Genomic DNA, 26,257 nt, shown 5'->3' with positions numbered 1-26,257 from the left:
AGGTGCTTGATTTGCAAATTACTGGAACTTCATACCTTCATTACTATTATCTGAAGGCTCAGTATACAATTCTGATAAGATACACTGCTAAATTAATGGCTGTAAATCCATATTTCCATTGTCTTCTTGCTAAAATCTAATTTAATTTGGCCAACTTCTTGTCATTCTAATTAGCTTATCTAATTACCATTTTATCTCTAATGTGAATGATATGAGCTTGTATCACATGTAGAAGGGACAACTTTGCCATTTTCAAATGATTACTTGTGTTTTCATCACAGTATTATTCCTGTTTGGTGTGTTACAAGATTTTGGCTTCCTTCCTTCTTCCTTCCTCTTTTCCTTCTTCCTTCCTTCCTTCTTTTCCTTCCTTCCTTCCTTCTTCCTTCCTTCCTTCCTTCCTTCCTTCCTTCCTTCCTTCCTTCTTCCTTCCTTCTTCCTTCCTTCCTCTTCCTTCCTTCTTCCTTCCTTCCTTCCTTCCTTCCTTTTCCTTCTTTTCTCTTCCTTTTCTTCCTTCCTTTCCTTCCTTTTCCTTCCTTCTACCCTCCCTCCTTTCCTCCTCTCCCTTATTATTCCCCTCTCCCCGCCTCCTCCCTCTTTCTCCTTCCCTCCCTCTCTCACTTTCATTTTGCAGAAATATTTCTTAGTTTCCTGTCCATTTTCTGAGGGTGTAGTTTAAACTAGATATTATCATTAGTAAATCCATTTAACCTGGCTCACATAAACTGCAGTGTATCGATCTATGCCGGAAGAAGGAAAACAAGTAAAGGTACCACTGCCAACTCCTCAAGTTTTTAAATTCCCACTCCTTCCTCAATATATCTTGTTACTATTCATAACGAATAGCCATAGGATACATAGATTGAATGAAAAAAGTGCCGATTCATCTTTTAATACTAATAAAGATTATTTCCTAATTTTTTACATTAAAAAACACAATGTTCTCATCACAAAAATGATAATTACATGACATGATAGTGGTATTAGCTACAGTCATATTGCGATATATAAATGTATCAAATCAAGAACTTGTATGCCTTAAACTTACAAAATATTATATGTTAATTATGTCTCAATGAAAATAAATTTAAAAACCAAATATAAGTGCTAATATTTTTTTCGCGGACTCCACTAGCTTGCCTTGACTACCCTTGAGGTTTATGCTTTGGAGGCCACTGATATGGACATTAAGGAGACAGAATGATTTTTAAACAGGAAGATGATATTGACAGATCAATGTTCTAGATGCTCATTCTGTGTAGAGAATAAATTTGAGTAGGCAATGTGACAGATCAATAAGGAGTCCATTTGTTGTTTTTTATTTTTTATTACACATATAATCTAGCCAAGTAAAAATGAAGCCTTAAGCTATCAGTGACAGGAAAGAAGAAAAGGAAATAGATGGCAAAGGTTGAGTCACTGGAAATGGAGAGGTGAGGGAGGGGATGACTTCGGGATGCCTCCTATGTGTCTTATCAGCATCATTCAGCAGCAGCCTTGCAATTTGTCAAGACATAGCACAGGAAGAGGAGTTTTGCGGTATGAGGAATTATGTATTCAATTTTATATATGTTTGATACACAAATAAAGACTGCGGCTAAATATAGAAGTGTGGAGCTAAGAAAAGAGATTGGGGTGAAAATTAAACATCAGTTTACAGTTTTTAGTAAACAGCAAAGGTGAAGGGCACTATCTGAAGGTCACTGATAATGTGACTCAAAGGAGGGAAGAAGCTCTATTAACAACCTTCATATTTTCGTTTTTTAGACTCGTCAATTCCCCATTTAGAAAACATGGGGACATGAATCTGAGACTCTGTGGCAATAGGACATAGGTAAGGTAAGAAAACTGGAAGTGAGTCAGGTTCTGAAGATCAAGCTCATTTGAACTTACCCAGGGTATTTCTACAGAGAAAACTGGAAAGACAAATAAGAGGGACAGCCACCAGAGAGAAGTGAGGGAGTACCAGAGGCAGGACAGAGACTCAACAGGGGTAGGAGGTCAATAACAGTGCGGGAGCAGGATGGGCAAAGGGGAACCAGAATATGAGGCACGTGCCTGGCATGCAGGACACATTCAGTAAATATTGACCATTACTGCATTCATTTTAAATATTTTTGTAATTAAAAAAATTAATTATTAAGATATTTTAATAGTATATTCAAACAAAGCCTATGTATAATGTATATATAAGAAAAAATCAGTTTTTTAAAACCCGTAAAAACCGCCAATTTAAATATTCTCAGTACCTTTGTCTCTCATTTGCCCCTTCCCTCTGGAATCACACCTCCTTCCCCCTCTCCCAGAGGTAATTACTGACCTAAAATTTATGTTTTTCATTTCTTGTTTTTCTCTATAGTTTTGCCAAATATACAAATACATATTTTATAAAATATCATTCATAAAATTTTTATACTTGGTGAAATGTTACCGCATGCAGAGTCCACTTGATGAAATATTTTTTCACCGTTGAAAAGTTCCAGATCCACTAACAACAGTATTTCTTCATCTCAAATGTACAGTGTCACTTCTAGTGGGAAACATTTATTGGCAGCCATGTATCCAGCTTTAAGTTCTCATCAGATAAAATTTTTGTTGCGACAGTCATAGCTTAATTTGTCTTGAGTGTTTTGAAAGGCCTAGCACTGATTTTCATCTTCTAGCATAAATGCAGTTTTTCATTTTCCTAGGAATTCCCTCTTCTATATTTTTAAAACCACCCAAATACAGTGATTTTGAGTAGTATATGTCCTGGTTTCTGATTATAAAAGAAATATCTTCCTTTTAGAGAGAATTCATTAGCCCCACAATATTTTTAAGGCCTCAACATTGCAACTTAAATGAAGAGTCGAATTCAGAAATGTATGAACTTTTTACATAGGTTCTTTGAATGAAACTGAATAATAAGTAGTGGAATAGCAGTTCAAAATTTACCTGAATGCTTTTCCCTTTTATGTGTCTCTTTAACATAGCCCCACACCACAAACACATGTGTCCCTGTGTGAGCACACGCACCTAGCAGCCTAGACAGGGAAGCGAGATCCTTATATTAGACTCTTCAAATTATCCATATCTGCATTTCAAAATGCCATAAATGAAATATAAAAGCAAAAGGACAAAAAGAGAAAAATACCTGCAACCTAAATGGCAAAAGGTATCCATATAAATGAACAGAAAAGTACCTTAAAGAGCAATGCACGCAAAAACACAAATAGCCAATAAATGTAAAACATTTTATATTAAAGAAAAAAATTTTAAGCAGAAAAACTACAAAAAATTAAAATAACGAAACAAAGATACTACCTAGGCATATAAGTTGGATAGCTATTTCACCCTATGAATCAAAAACCTTAACATGCTTACTTACTCCCTATATCCTTGTACTCTCCCCTAAGAGACAGGTACGAATATTTAGGTCTCAGGCAGCTAATCCCCATGGTTACAATAGAGATGATACGAATAGTGTAAATGCCCACCATACATGAATGGCTAAATAAAATATGATAAACAGTACATCAATATGAAAACAGTTCTGTAAATTATTAAGATTACATTCTTGAGAAACGATTTAGAATATTAAAAGAAGTTAAATGGATATGCTGAGTAAAGAAATGAAGTAAAAAACGATGTATTAATGCAATTTCTATTAGAAAACAGTAAAAAAAAGTCATTTACACAGTTTTATATATACACGAATGTATATTCTACAAAGTAATTTTTAGGATGGTAGGATAAAAAGTAATTTTTTTGTCTTATTGATGTTTCAAATTTTTTTCCTTTAAGTATTAATTTTTTTTATCTTAAAAATAAGTACCATAATACATAAAATTTACAGCTCTCAATGTATGAATGTTATGAATTCTGCAAATCTTAACCCTAACATTGTTATATGATTCCATATATAGATTCGTATAGATTCATATATTCCAAAATATATTCACATTTTATTATACCATATGTATTATATAAGGCACTTCTGTACCATGAAGCTATTTTGTTGCTATTCTGCTTATTTACAACTAACCTCTCAACTGAACGCCAGTACAGCACGAAAAAAAGATACAATTGTACTTCTTTTTCCTATTAATCATATATAAAACTGAAGATAAATTTTGTAAGGAACATATTCTTCAGTGATTTATGGAAGGAAACTCCTTAATGCCTAAAAAAGACATTTTTCTTAAATGTACATGAAACTGAACCATGACCATTAGAAATCTTTTAAAAACATTAAAAATCCAATTTTAATGGCCTTTTAATAATAATATGATTTGAGCAAATATTTTATTTTTCTACACAATAAAATTATATTTTATTTCATCTTTCATTTTACTTAGAGATAATAATTCCGTTGATATCTAAAGGTTTTTTAAATTAATTCTTCACTTTAAATTAGTCAAATGCTTTCAAGACATTAACTTAAGGGTGAAATTTCTGAATATAAGGGGAAGGACTAATAAGGTAGAAGGAAATGAAAATTTCTTAATTTAAATTCCCCTAATTAGAAATTTATTTTTAAGAATCAACAGTATTGCCCTAAAATGAAGAGAAACTGTTTTACTAAGTTCACGAATTATTGCATGGCACCATATCAGTGTCGGTGTCTCTGCCTCTGGTCTCTTCTTCCTTCAAATAATGCCCCATAAGTTAGTCCCAAAATATGTATCCATCCAGCCAAAATGAGGGTCAACTCTATGAAGAAACTTCCCTGCAGGCAGAATGAGGACCTGCAGGTCCTCCCATAATACTTTATACCCATCATTAACAAATGTCCCATAAATCTGTGATTGCTGTCATTTTTAGACTCAAGTCATATCGGTGGCTCAAGAAAGCCAACTTACTTAAAAGTTCCAACACCCTGGCTCTCAGGCAGCACGCTATCTCACCTGACACCAGGATCAATACCTTTTTCCCTTCTCTATAAATACTTTCTGTTCCTCTGGTAATGCCCTTTGCTGGTCCAGTTTCCTCTCTCTATAATTACCTTTCCCTCTAGCTATCTGCCAGAAAACCACTTATTATTTTAAGGCCGACTTTAAGCCACACTTCCTAGGTAAGGTCCCCCTTATCCCCTTAGTGGGAAATAAGCTCACCATCCAGACTTCCTTTGTGCCAATGTGATGGTGTGCTTACTCTTATTTCTCAAAAGTTCAGGCAGGGTCTGAATCATTTTTGCAATAGAGCATTTGAAACATTTTTTGATAAAGAAACACTCCTCAGATGGAAACTTACACAGATCCCCCAGCATATTAAAATGTGCTTTAGAATTTTTTGCTTAGGTTTGTATTTATAATCTTTACTTACTTTGTAGTTAATCAGTGAAAACAATGAGGCTGTTTTGAGACACATTTGAAAGGAGGGGATCTAAGAATCATTTATTTCATGTCGATCAGCTGAACTTTTTCACTTATTTTTTAATTTTCTTTAGGTTGTACAACATCAAGAAAATCGTGTCTTATACAGTTAAGTCACAGATGGTAACAGATTTTTAAGACCTTGTCTTTCTATCTCAAGACCTTTCAATCTCAAGACCTTTCAATTACATTGCTCCAGATGCATAAGAGAAGTAATAGAAGGAAATGTCAAAGCTGAATTATAGTAGAAGTCCTTTTAACTGACAGAATTAGACTGGTAACTAGTCTATGTGTTAAAAGAACAGTTAAGGAAATGATTATAAAAGGACACAAACTTAACTTATCTTTTATACAAAACATACAAAGGTCCACTTAGTGGCCATTTTTAAACTATGGATTAAGCCTTTTCTATGTAAGCAGCTGCTCCTCAGAAATTCTCAAAATCTTTTTACACGAACAACTCCAGTGCATCATCCATAAAATCTAGTTATCTATTTCTTTAAAACATAGCAGGAACTTCAGGATACTTTAAAGGCAACTTCCACATGAAAATCATCTAGATTTTTATGATTCTTTTTCCAATAATTTATAATTATTTTTTCTACACCTAATTTAACTGCAATTTTAAACAAAATTTTCCAAATATTTAACTTATTTTTCTTAGAAACATTTCTTTTGGCTCCCATATTCATCTACTTACATAACATTTGATTCAATTACATGAACAATTAAATATAACCTAATAGTAAATAAGAAAACAACTAACATAAAAGGTTGGCAAACAAAAATAAATGGCTCTTGCTGGGCATAGAGCACAATTACCGGGAGGAGAAGTGCACAGGCATGCAAGCAATATCTCACTAACTTCAAACATCCATCCTACCATGGCTTTCAGAGGAAATGGACCCATTTCATACTCTGGTGAATCATGAAATGTACATTTAGAGAGTTTCTACTGTACCAATTAGTTAACAATATTTGACTATTAAAAATATAAAATGCAGAGAAAAAATAAATGCAGGTTAAATCTATAATATCATCTCACTATTCACCTTTAAAACGTTACTTGAAGGAGAAAAAATGGTGTAGATGATAGAGGCTTTGTTCATCCCTCTGGTGACCAAATCAAAGTTGTGACAGAAACAAGGAGCAGTAGCAAGGAAAAATCACCTGGGATCTAAAGGAAAAAGCCATACAGCTAAAGAGAAATCCAAGAAATCACTCTGCAACAGCAGAAGGTAGGACAGGGTGAGGATGTGGGGCTGCTGGTCTCGAGCAGCTGAGACGGAGGCAGAGGCAGCGGCAGAAGCCTCTTAAAGGGACCGCATCCGCAAGCGGATTTTCAGGGTGCCAGACCTGCTTGATCTGAACACCAGTGCCAATTCGCCTGCACACAGCGGGCACTAACGATTTACAAGGAGACATTGTCGGAGTGAGGGCTGAGGGGAGACTCGATCGGTACAGAAGTGCTGGTGGTATCCATTGTTCTGTTGAGTCCATCTCCCTGCCAGTACGCCGAACACAGCACTGCCATGGCCGTGACATCATCCAACTGGATAACAGAGGTCACTCTGCCCAGAGGATTCCCTGAAACCCCGCCTACCTTAACTTGCGGCCCCACCCAAGCCACTTCCAGGTATATCCTCAGCGAGTCAGGTGCTCCTTGCTGAGACTCACATTGGTGGAGGCAGCTGGCCTCAGTTCTTGGTGTGGCCTTTTGAGGCAACTACAAGCACAGCATCTGTGGATTGCTTGCTGAATCTTAACAGGTGGCCCAGAGGGGTAGAGGTTTGGGCTAAATTTGTCCTGCAGCTGAACCCCTCTCAGGACTGTACCACTGGACACTTACCTCATAAATCCACACTAATAAGACCGGGAGACTTAGGAGCTTTGCTTAGTACATGGAAACAGACAAGGAAAGGCAGACAAAATGGGAGGACAAAGAAGCAGAAACCATATGAGAGAACAGAATAGAGATCCAGATATAATGGAGTCAAGTAATCTAACAGATGCAGAGTTCAAAACACCGGGTATAAAGATGCTCAATGAACTTTTGAGAAGTGTAGAGATCTCCAACAAAGAGATAAAAAAACATGGAAATGGAAATTATAAAGGAGAACCAGTCTGAAATGGAGAACATATTATCTGAGATGAGAAGTATATTAAATGGAATAAACAAAAGAATAAACAAAGTGAATAAAGAAAAGGATCAAATGCCCTATCTAGAGGACAGGAAAGCCAATCAGTACACTCAAACAGAATGTCAAGAAAAAAGATGCCAAGACTATAAAAATAATTTAAGGAGCATGTGGGACACTATTAAGGGTCCAAATATCCATCTGCTCAGCATACATGAAGAAAATCAAGATGTTGAACAGCTGTTTGAAGAAATAATGATGGAAAACTTCCCTAACTTGGTGAAGGAAATGGACATAAAACCCCAGGAAGCTCAGAGAATTCCAAAAATCAAGGATCCAAAGAGGTCCACATCAAGACACATCATAATTAAAATGCCAAAGGTTAATTACAAAGAAAGAATATTAAAAGCAGCAAGAGAAAAACAAATAATTATTTATAAAGGAACACCCATAAGACTGGCAGCTGATTTCACAAAAGAAACTATGCAGGACAGAAGGGCTTGGCAAAAAGTATTCAACAGGATGAAGACCCAGGATATACAACCAAGGATAATTTATCCAGCAAAGCTATCATTTAGAGTTGAAGGACAGATAAAGAGCTTCCCAGACAAAAAATAAGCTAAAGGAATTTATCACCACCAAGCCAGTATTATAGAAAATGTTGGAGAGACTTCTTTAAGAAGAAAAAACATGTATCAAAAACAGGAATAAAGAATGGTAACAACTACATTCCTGTCAATAAGTACCTTAAATAGAAAAGAGTTAAGTGCTTCAACCGAAAGATAGAATGACTGAAAGGATAAGAAAACAAGATCTCTACATATGAAAAAAAAGGGGATGGAAAAAGATATTACTTTGATGGACCTAGAAGGTACTTAAGTCAGACAGAGAAAGAGAAACACTATATCATTTCAATTATATGCGGAATCTAAAGAATAAAAGGAACAAACTCATCAAAAACAGACTCACAAATATAGTGGACAATCTGGTGACGGACAGAGGGAAAGGGGGATTGGGGGCTGAGAGTATGGGGTGAAGGGTTAAAGAAGTACAAATTAGTAGCTGATGGATGATCGTGGAGATGGGGAGCACAGCAGAGGGAATGCAGTTAGCATTAATACGTTGGCTAGGTGGAAGGTCAGGGGAGGGAGGGAGCAATTGGGGGGATCATTTTATAAACTATATAAATGTGTAACCAATGTACTGCATACTTGAAACTAATTAAAATTAAAAAAAAAAGAAGTACAAATTAGCAGTTGATAGATGTGCACAGGGATGGGGAGCACGGCATAGGGAATGCAGTTAGCATTAATGTCATGGCTAGGTGGAGAGCCAGAGGAGAGAAAGAGCAATTAGGGGGATCGTTTTATAAACTATATAAATATCTAATCAATGTACTGTATACTTGAAACTAATAAAATTAAATTAAAAAGAAAAACAAAACATTACTTGATATTGCTCAACTGACTACAAGAACAAGAGCACACACCAAACATATGTGTCTGAGACTTGACTGATGTTTGACTGAGCTCTATACAAGTGAGTTGAAAATATCAATTAACTGGATTAATAATTATTGATTCTCAAAACATGTAACAAACTGTGTTAGGTTCTAGAAGCATATGGATAAAAAGATCCATTTCTTTATAGAACTCACATTCTTCAGTTGCAGCCTCTAAACTTCTGTTCACACATCTCTACCAGTAAACATATTTGAGGATTAAATATATCTAGTTATTTACAAATATACGCTTATCTATATACTTATGTATATACATTTATGCATATTTATGTATGCATATTTATAAATAATATCCATACACATCTGTACCTATTATGCTTAATAAAATATGCATAATAAACTTTGAATTCCATGGGTCTGAATGTGGTCAAATTATTTTTTACTTCCACCATTTACATAAGGGAACATGCCCAGAAGTGAGTTTTTCTTTTTAACATGACTACTGCAAAGATAGTCATCCATCTGATTAAAAAAATTGTAAGATGAGCCATATGCATAGTGATTGAAAGAGAAAGTTTATTTCATGATCTTCACCAAAAATATACTTGTTTTCATAAGTTAACAAATTGGTGGACACAAAAAGTCTTACGATATACATAACACTGTTTTAAATTATATTTTAAAAAATGTTCATAGAGCCTCTGCAAAACCCTAGCATTCACCAGCACGTGAGCAGCCAGTGCAATGTAGGCATAGAAACTCTTTATATTTATCAGTTGACAAATTTTTTTTAAAGAATTGTTTGTATACTTGAAAAACAAACTATATTCTTACACTCTATTTTTCAGCACTCTAGAAATATTTGTATATGCAAAGAATTGATAAACCTAATTGAAATCCAGTTACAAATCTTTTTTTTAACTTTATATGCTTCAAAACCATAGTATCGGATTGGAGAATATATTATAAAATGGAAACACTTATTAATCTGTTCTGCATTTAAGTTACCTAATTAATACAACTAAATATGGCTTAAATTTTGGAAGGAGAAGGAAAAAGAGGAGAGAGAAGGGGCAAGAGAAGAAAGAAAAGGGAAGGTGGAAAGAACAAAAGCAGTACCAAGACTTTCCACATTATCTGCTGTCTCAGACTGAGGGAAAACAGTGACTATCACCAGTCAAAATCATCATGTTTTGTTTTCTAGAAATGAATATAATAAAGATGTGACACATGACCTTGTTTTCTGATAAAACTTTAACAATGATTTGGATTCCTTTTTTTCCTAACCTTTTAAAGACTCGAAAATTAATGTGGCTCACACAGGAGATAATTAATTAAATGTAGAATTTGTAAACAAGAAATGAGAATAAAGCTTCTATTGGAATAAACTGCAGCGCTCTTGTTCTGCACAGCGCATGTTCTGTAATTAGCTGATTAGAAATTTGGATAATAAGTCACCAGCAATCATCGATTTCAATTGGATGCAGGAGGCCAGCACTGGCTCGGTACTGTTCTGTGACAGTAAAGTCACAGTGAAAGAATTTCCAGGCTGACTAAATATCACATCTGGGTGAAGCATGTCTGCCCCTTTCTTTTTCTTTTATTTAACAAATATTGCATGGGACGAAGGAATGTCAAGGCTAAACTCTGTAATACAGATGTAGAACACATGCATTGATGCTAGCTCAAAGCAAGGTTACAGACACTGGAGGCATTGTTGTGGTTTGGCAGTTGCGAACGTCCAATTTCATTAATTTGTGGTTTGAATATACTACCACATTTAGGAAAGGATCCTGTCATTTTTGTGACTGGTGTGTTAAAAGCTAAGTCCTAAAAGTTAAAGAGTGGAAAATACCACACGTTTGCAGATCATGCTAAATTTCACATATTTCGAATTGAGAGCAATTCGGGTATAGTAAAAAACACAGGTTCTAAACAAAAACTCTTTGCAGATAACGTCTACTAAGTACTTTCTTCGTTTTCACTTGCTATTGTTTGTAAGAAAGGGCGTAACCAGCGCTTGATTTCCAGGTCATGAAGGCCTTGGAAAATACACTGAGTTAGAGAAAGAGCCAACATTTCCTCCCTGCCTCAACATAACCCACGTGATGTGAAAGCATCTCAACTACCTAGAGCGCTGTTAGCTCTTCCTTTCTTTCCTAGTTATTTTACATTCCATAAATTAGATGGCATGCAACTCAAACATCCTAAGTCCTAAATTCTATAGCTATTTCCCCAACTGACTGCTGCAAAGGTAACCTTTAAAGTTATTAATTCAGCTTCTGAATATAGTATTACTTTAAATCAGCTCTAAATCTAGGCAGTTACTTGCACTATATAAAGTCAAACCTCCTGTTCTTGATGTTCATATCATCACATATTTGAATAATAATATTTTATCTATTTTTCCAAGGCAAAATAAAAGACAAACTATCTCTACACTATCGAGAGGAATTTGCCCTGGCATTATGATTTTTGGTTAGTATTGACCATAAAAATCCATAGGGTTTGGAGGTGAAAGAAAATTTTCATTTTCAGATGGGTACACACAAGTTGCAATTTGCCCAAGAAAGATGAGCTTATTGAAGGTGGGGATTAGGTCGGTGTCCAGCATCCCTCTGCTACGGGCTGCTTTCCACCCACCTAGCTCTAGCTGCACTAAACCAGTGTGGCATCGGGAGATTCACTATCACAAACAGCCTGGACATAAGGGAAGAAATAAGAATCAATTCCCTCCAGTTACCAAAATATTTTATTCTGTTAGTCGACTGTGTTTCCAAACACATAAACTCTTATAAACTTTTATTGGACAAGTTTGATTTTATTGGAACTCCTAAGAGGTGTTCAGAGGAAGGAATATTCCAGACACAGTAGCCACTCATGCTACTCATATCATGGTTGCTCTCATATTCTCCTCTCTGATTATTTTATAAATATTTCACACCCCAACTCTATTCTCCCTTGTGTTTGTGTGCGTGTGTGTGTGTGTGTGTGTGTATTTGTTCGTGTGTCTGTGTATAATGTGCATACATTTTCTAGGGTGAACCCATGTGTTAGGTAGGATAGTGCTCCCCAAAGATGTTCACATTCTAATCTCTAGGACCTGAGAATATGCTGGAATTAAGGTTACAGATGAAATTGAGTTTGCTAATCGGCTAGCTTTGAGATGGAAAGATTATCCTGATTATCTGGGTGGGCCCAGTGTGATCATCCGGGTCCTTATGAGTGGTGGAGAGAAGCACAGATGGGGTAACCTGAGAGATGGCAGCAATGAGACTCAGCCCAACGTTGCATTGCTAGCGGGATTGCAAGCCAAGGAATATAGGCGGTCTCCAGAAGCTGAAGATGACAAGAAAACAGATTCTCTTCTTGATCCTCCAGGAGGAATGCAGCCTTGCCTACACCTTCATTTAACTCAGTGATACTGGTTTCAGGCTTCTGACTGCCAAAATTTTAGAATAATGAATTTGAGCTGTTTTAAGTCACTAAGATCATGGTAATTTGTTATAGCAGCAATAGAAAACTAATACGATCTGTAAAAACACAGGACAAGTGAAACTGGATCAAAGATGACAATTATCAGACTTTCTGTAGTCTGTGCTGAGAGAGAATCCACTTCAGAGTCCACTCTCGTGGCTGCTGCAGGGTGAAGTACTTCATGACGGGCCTCACTTCTCTGCCAGCCAAGTTTATCTCCACAACTGAAAGAATGGTAGCTATATCTCTGGTTCTCACTCTCCCTCTCTCTCTTCTACTTACAAGTAAAGTAGGTGGAACTCTGGAACTCAGGGAGGAAGTCTGAGCTAGAAGACATAAATGTGGGTAAGATTTCTGTGGGAGAGAGTCAAAGAAGTTAAAATCTTCCAAGAAGGAGGGCTTGATTAAAATTGACAAACACTGATGAAAGATCAGTGAGGATAGAGGTAATAAATGCTTCTGCATCTAATAAACTTTTTTCCCCTCACATTTTTGCTATGAGTTAAGAATTTAAAAAATTATTTCATTTCATATTGAAGCATGAGAAATACTGCCCGCTGAGGTTAGGCAACAGGCCCAGAGACACACATAGGCCCATTACAGCAGCAGTAGCTGCTTTGGCATAAAATTCTTCCAAATAGAGTGAAAAACATACTCAAGGAACAGAGGTTGGCATTCCCTAAGCATTCTGCTAAACTGAGATTATCCTTAATAGAACACTTAGACAAATGCTTATTTCTTTTATACCAATTACAAATTGATCTGTAATTCCATGAGGATGTAGGAAGAAAATAGGATAGTATTATGAAAATTCCAAAATATGCGAAAAGTCAATAAGGATTTTTATTTTTTTATGAAAAGAACCATAAAATGGAATTATTAACTCTAGTTTCCAGTGGCAGGTAGCTTACTAAAAGACTGTATTGAATGATTCAGTCTCTAGACCTGTTTGCCCATTAGTTTTTAATTTAAAAAAAAAAAATGTATACTCATTATCATCAGGGAAAGAGTAAAAAGATCTATAAAAAACTGTTAATCCCTCCATCACCCTTTCATTCTTACCCCAAAATGGTAATCGATGTTAATAACCTACTATGTATCCTTTGCATTATTTTTTCATAGTAATAACATGATATACAAAAATATGCACAGACACATAATTTTTTTTTTTTTATAAAATCTGGGATCACAATAAGCACATTATCTTGTAACTGGCTTTTCTCATTTGACAAAGACATACTGTAAATCTCTTCAGTCCAACAGCTATAGATCTAACTTAAATTTATTTTCTAATAGCTACATAATATTCCCCAGTGCGGATGTACTATAATGCATTCAACTACTTCCCTATTGATGGACATTAGAGGTATTAAAACTTTATCTTAGAATTCACATGATGTAAAAATCAATATCTCATATAGATACTAAAGTATCCTGTACTGTATAATGTTACAAGTATCTTTCAAAAAGGCATATTACATTGTTACATGAAATTATTCATTTTTTTCCTTTAAAATCAATTATAAAATAGTATTTTTCTGACTACTGATGAGAGTTACATTAAAAAAAACTCCTCATTCCCAGGTAATTTCATTGATCCTTATTTTTCTGGAGTGAATGGGGACTGATATAGTAAGAACAGAACTTCCACCTGTTCCTCTGATCAAATCCATAAATCCCTGTAACTGGATCCAAAAATGCTGCTTCCACTTTATCATACAAGGTGAAGTATCCATCTCTCTATCTCTCCAACTTATATGCTTGATACCATTGCCCACCCCCACCCCCGCCGCAATTAAGACATTACTCTAGAATTCTTCCCTTTACTTACTCTACCATTACTTTTCCTTCTCCAGTGGATTTTTCCAAGTATATAAAATTATCCTGCAATTTCATCCACTTCAAAATAGACAAGCAGACATCCCTGTCACTCCTCTTTTCTCTCTAGCCATTGACCTATTTCCCTACTCTCTATTATAACAAACTCCTCTAACGAGTGGTATAGTTGTCTATGTTCATTTCTTTTTCTTCCTTTTTTATCTTGGTCTCACTCCACTCAGGCTTCTATCCTCACCTCTCTCTCTAAACAGTTCATAACAAAATCACCAACAACGTCCATCTTGACAAAGCTAATGACCATTTGTTTGTCTTCCTGTTAATCCACCAGCAGCATCTGGCCCAGTAGATCAAGCTCCCCTTCTTTAAACGAATCCTTTACTTTCACAGTTTAGCACATCCCTCGATTTTCCTCCTGTTTCACTCGGCGTCCTTTGCTGTTTTTCCACCACTAAAATCCACTAATCTCCATGAGGGGAGGGATTTTGTTTTTGTCTGTTTTGTTAGCGGCTAAGCATCCCAGCACTTAAAGCGGGCTCTGGCCTGCTACAGACCATGTAGCAGACCTAGGGTGTGCTGGCGGAACTGAATTATCTGCTTTTCACTGAATTATCAATATAAACACTGGTAATTTTGGCACTATGGATCTCAAGAGTTCCTATTCATTTGTGAAATGCCTAAATAGCATCTGTCATAAAGCAACTGTTCTCCCGACTTTCCTAGTTAATTTAAAATGCCACCATTCATTCCTCTGGCTAACTAGATTATTCAGAACAGTACTTAAAATCAGATTTAGTCTGTGGCCAATTCCTATAAGGTTTTATGTTTACCATATACCTTCCAATTGGATCCCTTGGCCTCTATCCTTCCATAGCTCAAATTATTCTTCACACTGTTGACAGATTAAACTCTCCTAAACAGAAGTTTAAGAATGATAATTTGCAATTTATAAATGTTTTAATACCATAAAAGCAACAGATTAAATACAAATACTTTGGTGTTCAAAGTCCTATTAAATGCATAACCATCCCCCCTATTAGCTTCATATGGTTACCTCTAAATATCCGTGAAACTGAATCATCCCTTTTTCTTGACGTAGGTACACGCTTTAAACCAGCAGTTCTTTTTTACTCTGAATGATCCCTTCATTAAGTACCTGTAGAATTGTACTTTGCCTGACCTCAGCTAAAACAGATTCTCCCTGTGCCCTCTGCCTACATCATCTGATACCTTTTTCCTGTTTAACTCAATGATAAGCAAATATCCCCTACTGGGGGCCATACAATGCCCTTTTAGGTCACATCTATATAATACCCTCTCTAATCTTTCTTATTACAATCATTTGTACTCTTGTATGAAATATAAGCTTGGGTAGATTTCATATTCATGATTAAATTCTGTATAGTACCTAGCACAAAAATTGTACATACTTAATTTTAAGTTATTCACATCAGTTGACAAATAGAGCAAAATGTCATACAAGCTCCCAATAAATACCATTTTGAAATTGAATTTGAAAGAGAAACTGTTTACTTTATGCAGTTAAACATGCTATAATGAATATCTATTTCACAGAAATGACTTTTGTTATAGATGTGATGTTATATCTACATAGATGTAAAGACTTATTTGTAAAAATATGCTTTGATGATCCAAGAAAAATGTCTTGAAATATACCATTCTGCATAATAAAATTATTCAAATTTGTATAATTCATCTGATGTCATATCTAGCAGCTATTAAAATTTTATATCTATAGTGACAAAATTACCCAGGAAAATATAATTATTGGATGTAGCATATTTATTTATGTATTGCTTTAATACTTGCACTGATATTCAAAATATTATCATCTGGATTTATAGAGCAAAGTAATTGATATTCCTCAATGATAAACTGCAGAAGTTGTCACTTTCCATACACAGGGGGCCACTAATTAATCCTGAGTAACCCTCTGAGACACAGAATATAAACAATGTGCACACAGGAGAAAAATAATAATTCACTAGAAAATAGACACAGAGAAAAAACAGACTACATTTAAACAAATACAATGAGTATTACAGGTGATATCTAGTGTCACTACTGGAGTTCACTTTGGGGGAATTATGAAATTCCCAGGACTAATCCTGAAATATAATTTTGTGCGTTCCCTAGTACTCTATGGAGGAAAATGTATGAAGATGTATTTGGGGCTACTGCTTAACTACCCACTGGCAATGATATACCCTTGGTACTACTTTATTTTTATAGGCTAATCAGTATTAAACTCTGAGCTCGAGATAGGATTACTGTGCCCAGGAAATGTATACCTGAACAAAACGTGTCCTATTAAAAGGAAAGAAGAGTAAAAACTGGTTGGGTAAGCAAGCAATGCCATCTGCTAAAACAGCCTGGTCTCAGTCTGCTGTTCCAGCTGTCACATCCTGCTAGCCCTGACACACACACACATACACGCCTCCAGGATTCTAGCCAGATCTAAGGACTTACCATTCCCCTAGCATGCTACAAATCAGAGCTGGCTTCATAGATGTACCTCCCAGCGCTCTATAGCGCTCTGGACTCAGAAGGGTCCTGCACATGGTTAATTTATTCTTATTGTGGTAAAATATACAGAACATAAAATTTACCATTTTAATTATTTTTAAGTATACAATTTATTTACATTTACATTGTATATTTACATTGCTGTGCAACCATCACCACCATCCATTGCCAGACCTTTCTTTATCATCCCAACCGAAACTCTTTACCTTTTAAAAATTAACTTCCCATTCTCCCCTCTCCCAACTCCTGGTATCCACTAGTCTACTTTCTGTCTCTAAATCTGAGTGCTCTATGTGCCTCATATAAGTGGAATCATACAATATTTGTCATTTTGCCCATACTTGGTTTAATGCGTTACTGTCGCTTCCTTGAAATTCTTAATTTTAGAACAAGAGCCCCTCCATCTTCATTTTATACTGGGCCCCTCTCAAATTATGTAGCTGGTCTTGCTGTGAATATTTATAATCCCCTATGTCTTCTTCACACCAAAAAAAAAAAAAAAAAAAAAGTCCATGTCTTTCTGAGTTCTATTTAAATTTCATCTACTCTATGAAATAAAGAACAGACATTATGGCCCAGTACACTCCTTAGAGGGTTTGTATTTTGCTCAGTTATAACACTCTTCACATTGCATTATGATTGTTTCTTTTTAAATCTGTCTTCTCTGCTAGGGGAAATACCTGTGTCTTATTGATCCCTGTATCCTTTGTGCCTAGTGTAGCTCCTGTGCTATGGACTGAATTGTGTCCCCCACACCCATGCCCCACACAGTGTGATGATATTTGAAGAGGAACTTTGGGGAGCTAATTAGGTTTCGATGAGGTCATTGGTGGGGAAAGCATCATAATGGAATTAGTACCTTGTCAGAGGGGACACCAGAGAGCTTACTGTTGTTCTCTTTCTGACACATTGAAGGCAGCCATCCCCAAGGGAAGAAAGTCCTTACCGCAAAATGATCATGCCAGCACTCTGATCTCAGCCTTTCAGCCTCCAGAAAATGCGAGAAAATTCATTTCTGTTGTTTAAGTCTCCTAGTCTATGATATTTTGTTATGGAAGCCTGAGAAGACGAAGACAACCTGATACATAATGAGCATTCTAAAATGTTCATCGAATGTACGAATGGATGCACGCATCCATAGTGCATCACCTTTGCATTGTTTCTGGACTTTTAATTTAACATTCACTGAGGGAAAAAGAAAAAAATTTTCCGCCAAGAAATGTGATAGTTTTGGTGATCTAGAAACTCTAGTCCGGGAATCGATACAGTCACTGAACTGTAATCTAGTGCCTATATTCTCAGGAAGGTGTAGCACAAGTCACTCTGTGTGCTTGTCCTAATGTTTCTGATTCTGGAACTCTCTAGCTCCTTTTCTTTGAAATAAAACCACTTTGCTTGTTTGTGTCTTTCATGTCCACCTTGAATTCTCATCTGGGGACCTATGACTAGATCCGAGAAGGATGGCTAAACAAGCTTCAAAACTTATAGTATCCCAAACATACACAGCAGCAAAATGAATGATAACCTTTACATGTTGAAGGAAAGGTCTTCAAATCGGAGTCCTTTGGTATAACATAACTAACTCCTTGCTATCACCCAGCAAGTAAATCGAGTAAAAGTTCTCCAGGAGGGGAATTAGAGTGGTACTGTGCAAAGAGCCTGTTATAGGAAGTTGGAGTCATTTGTTTCTGATCTAGCAGCTCTGCTCTTACTTGCTGTGTAACTCTGGAAATGGGGCTCTCTAGGCCTCAGCTTCCCCATCTTTCAACACAAAGGGATTTGGTGAAGTGAATCTCCCTGGACTCTGAATACTTCAAAAGTCTCTGAAGTCCCCAGTTTCCTCCCACCTAAGTGCTAACTGCAAGTAGAAAGTTAATTGAAAAAGAATTTTCCTTATTGTCAGAAATCAATCATGATATTATAAACTAAATATTTTAAGATAGTTGACTAAGTGTGACACACAGACACACACACACACACACCTGCTTGGCACGCACACACACACACACACACACACACACACACACACACACACTGTACTGACTTTGTAACTGTGACCTCTCCAGGGAAGTAAGGTACCATGACCTTTAGTTGAACTACTGCTTGGACATGTTCTTTTTTAAAGGACATGATAGAGTTTATAGACTTGTGTTAATTACTCTTTTTTGCTATTCTTTTAAGTCATCTAATAGGCTTGTCCTAGTGTTTCTGTTAGCTTCTTTTCTATGGAATGAAACTACCTCACTTGTTTGTATCTTTCATGTCGACCTTATATTCTCATTTGGGGACCTATGACAAGTAAACGAGCCTGACTGGTGGAAAGCTTTACATAAAATGAAATGCTATAGTGCTGGGAATTCTTCTTTAATTTTAACTTTAAACTCGATCTTTTGGTTGCATGACTGACCACCTTATTATTACCTGTACTGAGAAAGGTCCCATCGATACTGAATGTCTTAGGTCCACAGACCAAAGACAAATGCTGCCATTGTGCAGCATGGTATAATCTGCCAAGGAAATGCACAGGCATTGACAACCATTTCTTTCCTAAGTCAGGGAGTTTCACAAGAATGAAAATACATGTCTATCACTTCTCCTTTTTACTGTATATTATATCTATTATACCTTGCTGACAATGATTTTTTTTCTTATTTTCCCTCTATTTTGGTGGAATACAATTTAGGGAATATTATCCATACTTTTTTAATAGCCCTTCCATACTAACATTTTATCTTTATTAAACACAATATAATGGATCTTAGATTCTTGATTTTCAAAAAATGAACAAAAGTAACTTATGACAATCAGTCTTAATAGCATCTTTGGGTGGCCATAATCTTTATTTTTGACTGGAGGTTCAGAATAAAGTTTCAGACTATTTTTTATAGGCACGTTAAACAACACTTTTTAAAAAACTTCATTTTTTCTCTTTTCTAGCATGTCTTCCTACCTCAACTCTCTATATCAGGGGTTGGTAAACTTTTCTATAATGAGCCAAATAGTACTTATTTTGTGGGCCATGCAGTCTCTGTTACAATTTGTAAACTTGGGCATCTAGCACAAAAGCAGCCATATACAATATGTAAATAAATGAGCATGGCTATGCTCCAATAAATTTTTATTTACAAAACAAACAGCAGGGTTGGTCCACAGTCCATACTTTGCAGACTCTTGCTCTGTACTTTTCTATAAGTGGTGTTGAGTAAATCATAAATCTAGGATGCCAAGATATATTGATTTAGAACAATTTTTTCTATCAACTATGTCATACTAGGCATGTCTCTTGACCTATCTGAATTTCCTGATTTTTAATTTGAAGGTGTTTGGTCTAGGTGAATGTTATCAGACCCTAATACTTCAAGTCACTTGAGTATTCATGAACAAATGCTAAGAAACTAAATGCTAAAACTTGTTACATTTTTATAACCTTAAAAATTCTCTTTTGCAAAATACTTTATTTTTTTATTTAACCCATTTCCTGTTTGCCCTGAGAATACTCACTTGAGGCTGCAGCATTTACTCCAATAACTCACGTATTACAGTTCTGACCTTACCCCCAAAGTTCGCCATGAAATACCTCACCTTATTATTATTTTCACATCACTCTAGTATATCAATAGTCTTTGGAAACACATGACATTATTCTATTTATAGTATTCTGTTTTTAGTAGTGGTATTTCCATTTATAGAATACAGTAATTCTCGATTGCTGAAAATGTCAAATCCTAGAAAACCTAGCATTTCTATGTATGCTGTTAACATCATTCTTAAAGTTTTTAGCCTAAGATTCCTTTGATAAATCCGATTTATGTATACATTTCTGTTACATTAGGATTAGAGACAAGTTCTGTTTAGAAATAACTCCAAGAACAGTTTTTATATTTTATTTTCATATTCAAAACCAGTCAGATTTGTTTCAGCCTCAAAGAGCGTGTTTATGTAAAATTAAATTAACACTGGCAGTGAGCTGTACTTTTTTTTTCTAAATGGGAAATGGTTTACTTGCTTTTCTTTGAAAAGTAAGCTTTTAGAAACACTAAATAAAATTTCTGAATGGTTATAAATGAAATGCTCCATTCACCCATAGCCGATCTTTTAATATTGAAAAGGAAGGGTCTGTGGATGATCTGGCTGTGGCATCTGATATCACTTGAATGGCCAAGGTTAAGGCTGCTGTTCTGCTCAGTCAAGCAGATTCTCTCTTTCAAGGAAAGATGGGCCTTTATGTTCTGAAACTTCTGAGGAATATTAGCAGCCATAGTACATGACAACTGAGCAAGTACTCAAAGGTTTGTTATTTTGGTAATCAACTAAGACTTCTATTAACAAGCAAAAATGCTGATAAGATTTGCTTTTCATGGTGCATTTCCTTTGTGTATTTATGTGAAATTTCTTCCAGGAAATATATAATTTCTATTTCTGTCAGAATGTGAAACTACCCACTTATGGACCATATTTAATAAAAGATCTAAGATCTCCAAATTCTCTGCAGTTACCTAAGGTAGTAAATGTTGAATAAATGAGTGCCCAGGGTTGTTAGAATGCTGACAAATGAATGTCTGCTGTTACTTTCGATATTAATAGGGGTCATAAAAACCTGTTTTCTAGCGAATTTCATTATTTGACATACTTGTTTATGTTTCCACAGCTGCTCTCATAGCCGAATTACCTGAGAGGAATCTGAGGGTAGCTGTGGAAATATAAATGAGCATGCAAAATAATAAAATATCTTGTTTATTTTATCTTTACATTTCTTCCTTAATAATTTCGATTCTAAGAATAAGTCACAGAGGATGATAAAGAGGACAGAGCAACCACTAACATATATTAAATATGTCATCATTTTTGTTTTGGAGAGTTTATTTTAATTTTTAATAAAATGCTATATTTTAATAAAATTTAAAATAATTGAAGTAAAGTAGGAGAGTGAAAGTGCTATCAGTTACAAGATAGCTGTAGTAGGGAGAAAAAAGGAGAAAAGAAAAGCAGATTCTATATCTCTCACTTATAGAAGGAAGATTTCATTCCAGATTCAGTTTTCTGCAGGTAGCTCTTTCTCATGGAACACACTTTCTGAGGGGAAAGCTGCATATGACAATCACTATTTCAGCTGTTTTCATCTTAGTTCTACTTATATTAAACTCAAGATGAACTGGAATATCAGAAATAATTTTTTTCTGTAAACATGCACAAAATTCAATTCCTACTTTATAATTCTAAGAATTATAGAATTGTACAAAGCTAGATCACTCTAAGGATGCCTATATGAAGGACACTTTTTTGTATAATTAATAATTTCATCTATTAAATTCCTTTGGAAGATAATGTAATAAGGAATTAATTACAATGACCTCGGTAGAAGACATAAGGTCGATTGAATTTCACTACTCACATTTTGTTCATTCCAAGTTCACTAAATGGAACTTCGTCAACCATAACCTTAATAAAAATATAATCAAATGATAGTAGATGTTCATAATAATGTCTCCAAAGAACTGAAGTATCCCTAAATGCCTTTTAGAAGCTTGGAAAATCCAAATTAGGAGATCTGATGTGCTTGTACTTGTGAGTACAATTTAATGATTCAATTAAAATGGCCAACCGAAACAAATTTAAAGTGTGTTTTGTCACACATATTCAACCTATATGCTCTAAGAACACACTTCATTATGATAATTGCAATCAAGTTACAATGTTTTAAATGGTGATGCAGAGTCTACGGCCATGCCACCCTGAACAAACCCAATCTCATCTGATCTCGGAAGCTAAGCAGGGTTGGGCCTGGTTAGTACTTGGATGGGAGACCACCTAGGAAGACCAGTTGCTGTAGGTGTAAAAAATAAAAAATAAGGGATTGTAAACTGACTAGGTCCTTGCAATCTGTGAGGTTGCCTTGCCTAAAAATAAATAAATAAATAAGTACATAAATAAATAAATGGTGGTGTGGAAATGTTAAAAACAATAGCTTACATTAATAGTATTTATTTAAAAAAAAACAGGCACAGTTTTAAATGTACCATTTTACATATACATAAAATGAAAATTATGCACCGAGGTGGATATTATCTTCTCTATTTTACACATGAGAGAATTAAAGACCAAAGGGATTAACTAACCTGCTGCAGAGGTTGGAAACAGAGCTGATTTGAACTGAACTTGATCTGGCTCTAGCACCTACACCTCTACTCATAACCATTATGCTGTGCTTTCTCAAGAGCTTTCCTTGCAGTGAGCAAGAGTTCACACTCATGTTTTTGTTTTAATAGTTCCTCGGTTTTTCATTCTGTTTTCTATATTATTAAACATGTTTTAAAGAGAGAAAATGTTAAACCATGGAGAAAAAACCTGTAATTAAGATTAATTATTTTCAGGAAATATTGCTTCTTATACAATAACATAATTGGTATTGTACAAATTTGGTCTCTGAACAAACTACTGTTAAAAATAAATTATTCTCCCATGAAATTGAGAAGCAAGAAAAAGAGAAAGATTTTATTTTTTTTAATGGTCAGTTTAGTTGTAATCTTAATTAGATGCAATGAAAACGCAGGAAGGAAAGTATCTACATTCTTGATGTTATCTTGCCATATGTAGAACCCTAAAGCCATGGCACACTCTAGTAAAATGTGTCCTAAGAATGGAAAATTAAACCAAGTCAATAAGGTATATTAAAATTAGCATGGTAATTTTTAAATTGTAGTTTAAGAAGTTAAGAAGTCATGTTCACTTTTTAAGGAGGAAAGAGGACTCAACTAACATAATGCATATGATTTACATTTCTCAATTTTAATAATAAATGATAGTGTAAAGATATTTAAATTTTTTTCGAAAGTGTCATTTTAAAGAGAAGGAAAATGTTTAATATGTCTTTTCGGTGAATTTTTATAATGCATTGTGATATCAAATACAAGTAACTCAAAGAAAATTGTCCATTTATCAAATTGTGTTTTCAATTAAAACTGCATTATTCATAAAGATCATTTTTAAGCTCTTCTTTCTTTTTTTTACAAATCAGATAAATGGGTTTTTAAAAAGTCTATCAGTGATATCTTAGGAAATATTTAAATGTCTATTTTCTCTTAGTTTTATTAAAGTGTTGACTATATGCATAGAAATTTGCAAAAAGTTACCTCCTCATCACAAAATGATTTTACTTCTCATTAATATGCATAGAAAGTGACAGTGTGTGTATTCTAATATGTATGTATATGTAAATTAGTCTTCTCCCCATATACCATTATTATTGATCCTTCTTTCCTTCATAGCATTATAGTTATCACTATATTTTATTCATTTGTTCACTTGTTTATGGTTCATCTCTTCTATGAAGAACTAATATCCATATGTCAAGAGAGTTGTTAGTACTGTCTAAAATTCCATCGCCAGCAGCTAGCACTTGCTAGGCACATATAGATACTGAATAAATGTAGATTCATTGAATAAATGCATGAATAAGCTAACATGGAGAAAGAGGGAAATGAATAATTTCATTTTAATAATAATTTCAGGTATATTTGGCTTTTGTGAAAAAACGTTTACAAAATAACTTGGATATAATAAAATTATTTTATCACAAAATGTTTATGTTATAATGAAATTAATCAATAATATGAACTATAACATGAAACTATAGAGAAAATGGTCTTTTCCCTACATTTTACCATTGTTAACCATTGTTAACATGGCTAAAGCAACCATAATCCATGACGATATGGATTAAAAAGAAGAAATATTTGAAAGAAAATTTATGTAAATTGACTAAGTTGAAAACAACATGTTTGTATAGACAGAATTGTGACAGTACTTGAATATTGCAAGAGGCAAAGTGAAGTATCTCTTCATTTTCAAATTAAACATATATATTTGAACATCTGAGATACTAGGATTATAATATACCAAAAAGCATAAAGAACAAGACGCTTGCTTAATGGCAAATTATTAAAAGGGAAAAAGATACATATAGCTAGGAATCCTACCATATTTATATATTTAAATATTAATTTTATCAACTACTAATTTCTAGCCCTATTCTTTAATTTACAATTTATGCTTTATATTTATGTGAGTATCCATTTGAAGTATTTGCCTTATCTCATGAAATTTATATAATTTCTTAGTTACTAATATATATAAATACAATCGATAAGGCACATATTATATAACACTGCATCAACAAATACTTCATATAAAATAAATTATAAAATAACAATGGAGTTTACTATTCTTATCTACTATTCTGGCAACTTTCAACAACTTCAAAATTAACACTTTTATTGTACTCTGAAATTAAAGTTAAAAAGGTAATCCTAGTAAATAGTAGTGAATATAATAGTTTAGCAGGTCAAAGACTGAGCCAATTGATATAAAAATAATGTTATTTTATAATTAATTTAAACAACACTAAAATAGGAAGCAATTATATTGTATGAACAGCCCTAAAACTAATCATACTTCTTTTATGCTTTCTAATTTAAATATTTCATCAGTCTAAATGACATTGTCCTGTCATTGATTGGGGATAGAGTAAGGGTCTATTCTCATTTTAAACTGAATCAGTCTCTAAAACATTTTGTGCCAAAGCAATACGTTAACATAACTCTATAGTTTATTTAGGTAAGAAAAAAATGATTTATAAGTCTGCCTATTTTTAGCATTTATTTCATGGAAAATCTATCATTAATCAACTAATTTTATTTAAGTACTTATAAAAATATCATGCAGCTATGGTCATTATTTGATAATAGATGGATCATTAATTTCATCTATAATAATAATAAATAGTAAATAATTTAAATCCCACGTACTAAATAATTAAATGTATAAGCTGAAAACTTCATCATTATGTCTTTGTCCTTCTTTGAATGAGTCTCATGGCCTTTAAGAAATTCATTTTCCAAGTCCCTAGGCTATTTCAGACTTTCAACAAGTTTATGCAAGTAGAAAAATACTAAAGACTTTAAAGGAAGAGAAGGAAACTATAGAATGATTTCTGTTCCAAAATATGAAAGCAATTGATATTTTTAAATACTATACCAAGGAAACTATTTTATAAATTGTAAGGTTTGAGCTAACTGTAAAAGGTACATCTATAAGCAAGCCCTTAGAATAAGAATTCCTAGGTAGATTGACTTATAGTTGCAATGCAGTCTGTTTTTATATCATATATCTTAGCGAATCTAGTACTTCTACAACTGCATTAAAATATTTACAAAATTTCAACATATTACATTACCTAATTTGGTGGGGTTTTTTAAATTATGTAATTTGGAATGTATTTAGAGTCTAGATTACTAATACCTACTATCATTGAACTATAAATATTAAAGGAATTATCAAAGTTTTTGTTATTAAAAATAAACATGTCTTTTATTGGCCTTAAAATATGATTAATATTTTAAGGCCACAAGTAATATGAACATATGGTTTCCACTAAAATCTTTTCT

At 34.3% G+C, this 26,257-nt stretch overlaps 1 protein-coding gene and 1 pseudogene across 4 annotated transcripts in view; one reads left to right on the top strand and one right to left on the bottom strand.

The window, feature by feature from the left end:
- The window catches only part of CFAP299 (cilia and flagella associated protein 299), a 528,622-nt gene that overhangs the window by 262,924 nt on the left and 239,441 nt on the right, over positions 1–26,257 (bottom strand). The gene's annotated exons all lie outside the window — the stretch shown is intronic.
- LOC120588665 (uncharacterized) lies at positions 22,529–22,647 on the top strand (annotated as a pseudogene).

The sequence above is a fragment of the Pteropus medius genome, unplaced genomic scaffold, assembly GCF_902729225.1.
Source record: "Pteropus medius unplaced genomic scaffold, Ma_sr-lr_union100, whole genome shotgun sequence".
Lineage (NCBI taxonomy): Eukaryota > Metazoa > Chordata > Mammalia > Chiroptera > Pteropodidae > Pteropus > Pteropus medius.
The sequence above is the reverse complement of the archived record's forward strand: the minus strand, read 5'-3'. Positions and strand labels throughout refer to the sequence as shown.